The 6,936-nt window shown below is 39.6% G+C and overlaps 1 pseudogene; it reads right to left on the bottom strand.

Annotated features, from left to right (window-relative positions):
• Positions 1-2,991: 2,991 nt before the first annotated feature.
• Positions 2,992-5,637, bottom strand: LOC132530486 (poly(A) polymerase beta-like; annotated as a pseudogene).
• Positions 5,638-6,936: the final 1,299 nt, after the last annotated feature.

The following is a 6,936-nucleotide window of genomic DNA, read 5'->3' on the forward strand; positions in this document are numbered from 1 at the left end:
GTTCCTGTGATTTTAACACAATTTGAGTCATCTTCAAATACATTTTTTTAATGAAGCATTCCGAACATCTGGTTTATAAACACACACAGAATATATTTTATTTACAGGTGTTTCTGTTTCCATGTTTGCCTGTTGTTTACATTTGTTCTTCCATAACAACTTCAGAGAAATGAGGCAATGAAGTTGAGTTAATCCCTATAAGACTCCTCTGTATTTCTCCCACACGGCAGTTACTTACCAAATGTTCACTCTTTTCCCTCTCTGAGGGAATGGAACATTGTTAATGAGTTAGATTTTATAACTATAACAGATTTATGTTTTAGGCAACTTCTTCCTCAGTTAAGTGGAGAAAGTTTCTAAGCCAAAGAAAGACTGGAGTTAGGGAGGATCGTAGAAGCGACTGCAATAAACCAGAAGAGAAATGGTAACAGCCAGTGTCATCTGGGATGAGAATGAGAAGTGTCAAGACCATGAACAATAACAAAACCAGACTGGGATACAGAATTACTCAGAACAGAAAGAATTTCAGTAGCTTCCTAACTGTGTTGTCTTTTTAATATCTTGGTCTAAGATTTAATATTAGTAACAGGATTACAGTATATATTAGTTCTGTCTAGTGTTTGTATACATAGATGTATTATAGATACATAGTATATATCTACATATTGAATAAATATGGATTATTTATCTGCTTATTTGTATCTATATGCATATGTATATAGTAAAGTTTAAATTGACTCAAAATTTACCAAATTCTCATTTTTTGAGGGTTCAGTCTTTTTAATTTATTTGCCTTTATAGTGTTTCAGTTTTTTCAGATATATTCAAAGATTGACCAGGTAGACAGATTTCAACTAATAAGTACAAAGCATTTTAGAAACTTAGAGTGGTTAGCCCAGCTAAGTAGTGGTTTTTATAAATGAAGCATTATGTTTGGGTTTGTTATGTTTTAGAACACATTAAGATACAAATTATAGACAATAGTAGAAAATCAAGAATATTTTAAAATGATGAGAATTTAATCATCTAAAATGTATACAGAGGTCTCAGCATATTGTGTTTTCCTAAAGTAGAAACCTATGTCTTCCCTGGATTTCCATGCTCCTCTAAGGCTTGGTAGGACTTAAGTTATTTCTTTTATACTATATGCTCCAATAATCATAAAGCTTAGTCGTGATTCTTTGTCCAGCTTTGGATTGACGCATGAGTGTATCCAAATGAATGCATTTTATTAGTAATCAAAATTAGCTCAAAATACCACAAATGGAACCAATCACTTTCACAACAAAATATGTCCTTTCTATCCATTTCTTATCTTGGCTGGTGTGCTCAGAATGTAACCAGTCACCAAGTCCAGAAACTTGAGTAAAATCCTAAATTCCACATTCATCTTTACTCCACTATTTTAGTCAGAGCTTCTGATTCACTTATAATTTCTGTTTTATGATAATCTTGGTCTACTCCACTTCACTTGGCAATATTCCCTTTAATAACAAAGAAAGAGAAATTGTAAGCTTAGTTCAACGTTTATGTAAAATGTATTTTCACTATTTTAACTATCTCTGTTTTCAGTCACACATGTTCTAAAAGCACCCACAGCCTCCAGCATGCTTTGAATATCCTGTGTCCAGAAATGGAGTCTATCCTGTGCACTCTCATCTCCTCCATTGCATTAATAGACTAGTTGTAATGCTTTGGGAATTTTGGGGGGAAATAACTCCCAGGGTGGTTCTGAACTGAAAATGTCTCCCAATTGCACGAACTCTGTCAGATAATCCCCTAGGTACAACTTCTGACACTTTGTTCAATAATCACTTCATGCCCACTGCATTTAGTCTTCATTCTTTTTTTTTTCAAGTTTTAGCCCAGAAATTCCAAAAAATATATTTGTACTGGTCAAGAATAGAGTTACAAGTGGGGAAAAAACCCTCAACTACAGTATGAGGATCGTTGATTAGCATACTTCAAACGTAGGAAACTGTAGGAAACTGACCCAATGTCACTACTGGAACCAAGGTTTCTCTACTCTGTTTCTATTTCCCTTTTGTCTTTACTTCCCTGTCATATCACTTAATTCTCCAAGCATGATAAAGATACTCTGAATGGTTGTGGAAACACTTTCCTAGAACCCTAGGTTTATAGTCTAAGAGCATTAGAAAAAGGTTGTTTTCTATCATCCATGCTTAGAAATACGCTGGGGAAGATCTTTGATCACCTGACTTAGTTCTATACCCACAATCATAGGCTAATTAACACGGCTATGTGTGTAAGTTTTGTAACCAGGAGAATGAATAGAAAGGCAGACACAATTTTCAGCAACTGTACTAGTTATAATAAATATATTTTATTTCAAAAATATGTTCAGCATATTTTATAATTTTTGATTTTGAATATTACCTTTTGTCAACACATGTTTATAAAATGTGTTGTATGTGATTCTTCCATTTATTTACTGCAACAGAAAGGATAAATAATCCCTTTCTTCTGCTTCTTGGTATATTTAGTCCTACTGTGTAAGGAAACAGCAGAAAAAAGACATTACCTTATTTATCCTTGTTCTTCCAGTAGTGACTAGTGATAAAGCTCATAATGAATGAATATATAGTGACTGATGCTAAGGTCATCATGGCATAGTATTTAAAGATGTGTGCTGAAAATTCTAGCAGGCCTGATTTTATTTTTTTCCTGATACCAGTTTGTATTGCAAACTTTCCCCAACAATGCATCAAACATCAATCCAGGACCGATGTCAGTCATGGGTACAAATATAGCTGGAGGGTTTTTTTCCTCTTAAAGGGCAGGAGTCCTTTGAGATAGTTAGCGTCACTGTGGCTGACACATAAATAATCTGACACATTAATAACAGTACTTCTAGCTTCACATACTAACCTGGGCTTCTGATCAAGATTAGCCCAATAAAGGAAGTCATCCGATAAGCCTAACAATTCTATTTTGAACCATATCTAGTTTGGTACCCGTCGTCCTCCTCCTTTAGCATTTGAAGACAGCAGACTGAGTTGGCAGATACTGTTTATGGATGCCTGAGGTTGTTTTTCTCAGTTCAATCTGTTTCAGTGAATTCTTGATGATAGATATAAGATTTGCAGGGAGAGCAGGGGTACTGAGAAGGTCTGCACTGGATGTTCCCCATGAGGCCAACAGAGAAGCTGCTGTCTGAATAGTTTCCAACTGAGTCACAGTTGTCTCTTGATGAGACAAGTTCATCTTCTGTTCTGGTTTCCTTGGTCCTTTCTTCTTTGTAACGTGACAATGTCCTCTAGACTCCTGTGGTAGGATTAGCTATGTTTGCTGCTGTGCTCCCTGGGTGGATGGTTGACCACACATGTTGAGGAAACAACTCTGGTGACCATGGGCTTCGGTGGTGGAGAAATAGTTGGTTGTGGGGCAGTCTGAGGGATGCTTTTGCTGGACGCGCCCCTGGGCCGTCACTGGGATTTGCTTGTTGCAAAAAAAACTTTGGGAACCTGTACGCTGGTCACAGATGCTGCCGTCACAGCTGGGGCAGGACTACTTCTACCCTGAGCACTGCCAATCACTGGGCCAGTCTTCATAGAGCCAGGAAGTGAAGACACAGATGTGCTGTCTTCACTGTCTACAGACAGGTCGAGGCTGCCATCATCCAAAGCTGTTAATCTGACACCTTCCATCGAGTGTGTTTTCTTTTTCTGAAGCACGTGATTAGGTAGTAGTTGATGAAGTTCCTTTCTTCTCAAATGCATTGCAGCAATTTTCATATCCATCTCAAACATCTTGCTATTTATCGCTTGCCTATAAACTGTATCTGTGAAAGACTGGATATCATAAGTGAGATCAATACTGAGAACTTCAGAGTTTTCCGGGTTTTTTAACACTAACCAATCACCCACACTGTATGAAATTCTTCCTTGTCAGGATTTTCCTTGGGTGCTGGAAACAGCTGAGGATTCACATGTGCCAGTGTAATAAATTCATTCTTCTCCAAGCTTCCAACCAGGATTCGGATTTTTGATTCCACCAAGCCTGCCCATTTTAGATGTTGTTTTTCTGTTGGTGCACTTGCTAGAAGTGCAATATAATGCTTGTACTTTTGAAAGAAGCTGGGAGCTTCAAAAAGTTTGGACCGATCTGCCTTACTCAGCAAAATCTCATGTGTGATAGCAAGCCCTTGCTTACACTCCTCAATCATGACCATTCTTGTTGAAACAGACACGTGGTAAGTGGAGTTCTTCTGTGGGTAAGCTGGTGTCATTATAGGCATGAAATGGTACCTATCGCTGGGATTTACTCTCGGGTTCCAGATAGGCAAATTAAGATTTCGTTTTTCAGGCTCTTTCAGTAGCACTGGATTTGGCCATTCCCATTCAGAAAACACCAAGAAAAATTTACATACAAGAGTTGATGCTATTGCCTTTGGGTAAAGCTGGCAAGTTCTTGCTCCTAGCATCGCCCAGGAAACACCTCCTAGGAAACCTAATATATTGTAATAGATATTGTGGCATTTGGCCCACAACTTGATGGCTCTCAGAGTTAATCTGAAGTTGTCAATGTTTGGTACCAGATGTAAAATCTCATCAGTTACCCAGCAACCATTAAGACTTATTATGCATCTAATATCTAAATTTTTAAGCAGACTGTCATCTCTTAGGTCCAATCTTCCAGAATAGTCTGCAGTGCTAATCTTGCAAACAAAATATCAATCTCTATCCCACTAAAACACAGTTTGATAACTGGTACAAATGCCTCCTCAACAGCCCTTAAAACCTTTACTTCTTCATGTAGTTTCAATTTATCATAGAAGTAGGTGAAAAAGTCGCTTCGATCAACACGTCTTGCTGCCACGCACAACGTGTCAATATCTGCACCCTTCGTATGCACCCCTAATCTAGAAGAACCGAATGTAAAGATTTTCCCTCCAACATTTTCAATTACAGCTTGTGGAAAACTCTTGCTTTCACTGATTTCTCGTATCCGTTCCTTTACCAGATTATTTAATTTCTCCAAAATTAAAACCCTACGCTACAGTTACTCTTCCTCTTCAAAAACCCCAAAGGGTTTCAATTAATTTCTGGGTGAGTACGCAGTCAGTCTCCCTGGGGGGGTGCTAAACTGATGGGGGAGGGGATGCCATAGTGCTTGGGCGGCGGCGGGGTCTGTTGTTATCCCGGGGTGGTCACCGGAAACAGCGTCACCTCTAGCGCTGGCCCCGCCACGCCGCGTCCGCGCCACCGCGACCTCCGCAGCCGCAGCCCGGGTCATGATCCGCTGAGGCGGGAGGGGTGGGGCTCCTACCAGCCCAGGTCCGACCCGCTCCCGCCACTTCAAGCGCCTCTGCGCCATCCCCTCGGCCCCAACACGGTGCCGGGGCCCTCGCCGCTGCGTTCTAGCAGGCCTGATTTTAAATGCTAGCTACGCCACAAACTACCTGGGTATCATTAGGAAATACTAACGAAAGTATGCAGAGGTTCTCTTATGCCACGATGTGTTCTACACACTTGGGATATGTAGGAACTAAGGGTTAACTTTTACAAAGTGGATTCTCTGCAGGTTGGTCTCCTACAAATGTCCACGGAGGCCAACCATTGTTCTGGATGAGGCTGGATGAGGCTGAGATGGAGGATCGTGAAACTGGCCTGACATGTTACGCAGATGCAAGACAAGGCTGGGAACCTAGCCTCCAGATTACACCACGATGGTTGCCCACACTGAGCATGCGTACATACATACATAGCTCATACATAACTATGAGCGTACATAGTCCCTCCGACTATGTACGCTGAGCTGGGAGATCAGCACTGGAGCCGAGTGCCTGCCCACTGGAGTGCTGTTCAATCCCACTTCTAATCAGGCCAGGGAAGGGATGATGATTTCTTAATCATGCGGTCTAAATAACCCCACAGTCTAAGGGTTTGGTCCTTCTGCCAGAGTCTAGCAACTGTTCCTGCGCTATTCCTAGGCTCTAACCCAAAAAGTAAGTGGTTACAGGGGATCCACACTTCTGTCATTGACTCAGACTCATAGTTTACCCCCAAAATTGTTCCATCAACTCAACTCTGATGTGTGTGTTTGTTCTCTGACATCTATTTGACCTTGTTCACTTGATATTATATTCACAGTTGTTTTTGCTCATTTTTCAAAATACTTTTCTACAGGTAAACTCACAGCCCAGCATTCTAGCTTCCCTCCAAGGCTACACAAATTTTCTCTTCTGTCCAGAATATCCTTTACCTTTGCTCAGTAAACACCTATTCCTTAGAATCCAAGTCAGGTCACTTTCCCAAGTCACTTTCCCTTTATGCTTTACCTTATTTCCCTGACAGAAATAGATGGAGGTAATTGCTGTAATTTGTAACAGTTTTGTAGTTTCTATGTATTTCTAGAGAAGAATATAAAAATTATAATTTTAATTATTTGTTTGCATGATTTGCCTCCTGGAGCAAAATATGTTTTTCAAGGGTAGGCAGCATTCATCTTTTTATCCCTATTCCTTAGCAACATGTCCAAACTAGAATAGACGTTTGACAAATTTGTGGGAATGGAAATCGGCATGAAATCACCGCTCAAAATCCACTGTGACAGAAATAACCAAAATATTTAGATAATAAAGTTCAAAGCTACATTTCGAATGAAAATAATGCCACCATCTGGCTCATCTCAAAGAAAAGAGAAAAGCAATCTCTCAGAGTACTGATTACAAAGTCAAAATGCATTTGGTAACTGAGAGAAATAAAAACTTTACCAGTAACATTTCCTTAAATTGTCACTCATTATTTTAAAATGGCATTGGAAAACTTGAGCTTGAAAAACTATCTGGTTAAATTTTCATGGTAGTTGACAGACCATCTGAGTATACTGAATAAATGGCCTCACTTGGTCACAATACCTGACCCACTGTTTTAAACCAGTACCTGTAATTCCTGTCACTTGTATCATTTATTT

The sequence above is a fragment of the Lagenorhynchus albirostris genome, chromosome 12 (genome assembly GCF_949774975.1).
Source record: "Lagenorhynchus albirostris chromosome 12, mLagAlb1.1, whole genome shotgun sequence".
Taxonomy (NCBI): Eukaryota; Metazoa; Chordata; class Mammalia; order Artiodactyla; family Delphinidae; genus Lagenorhynchus; species Lagenorhynchus albirostris.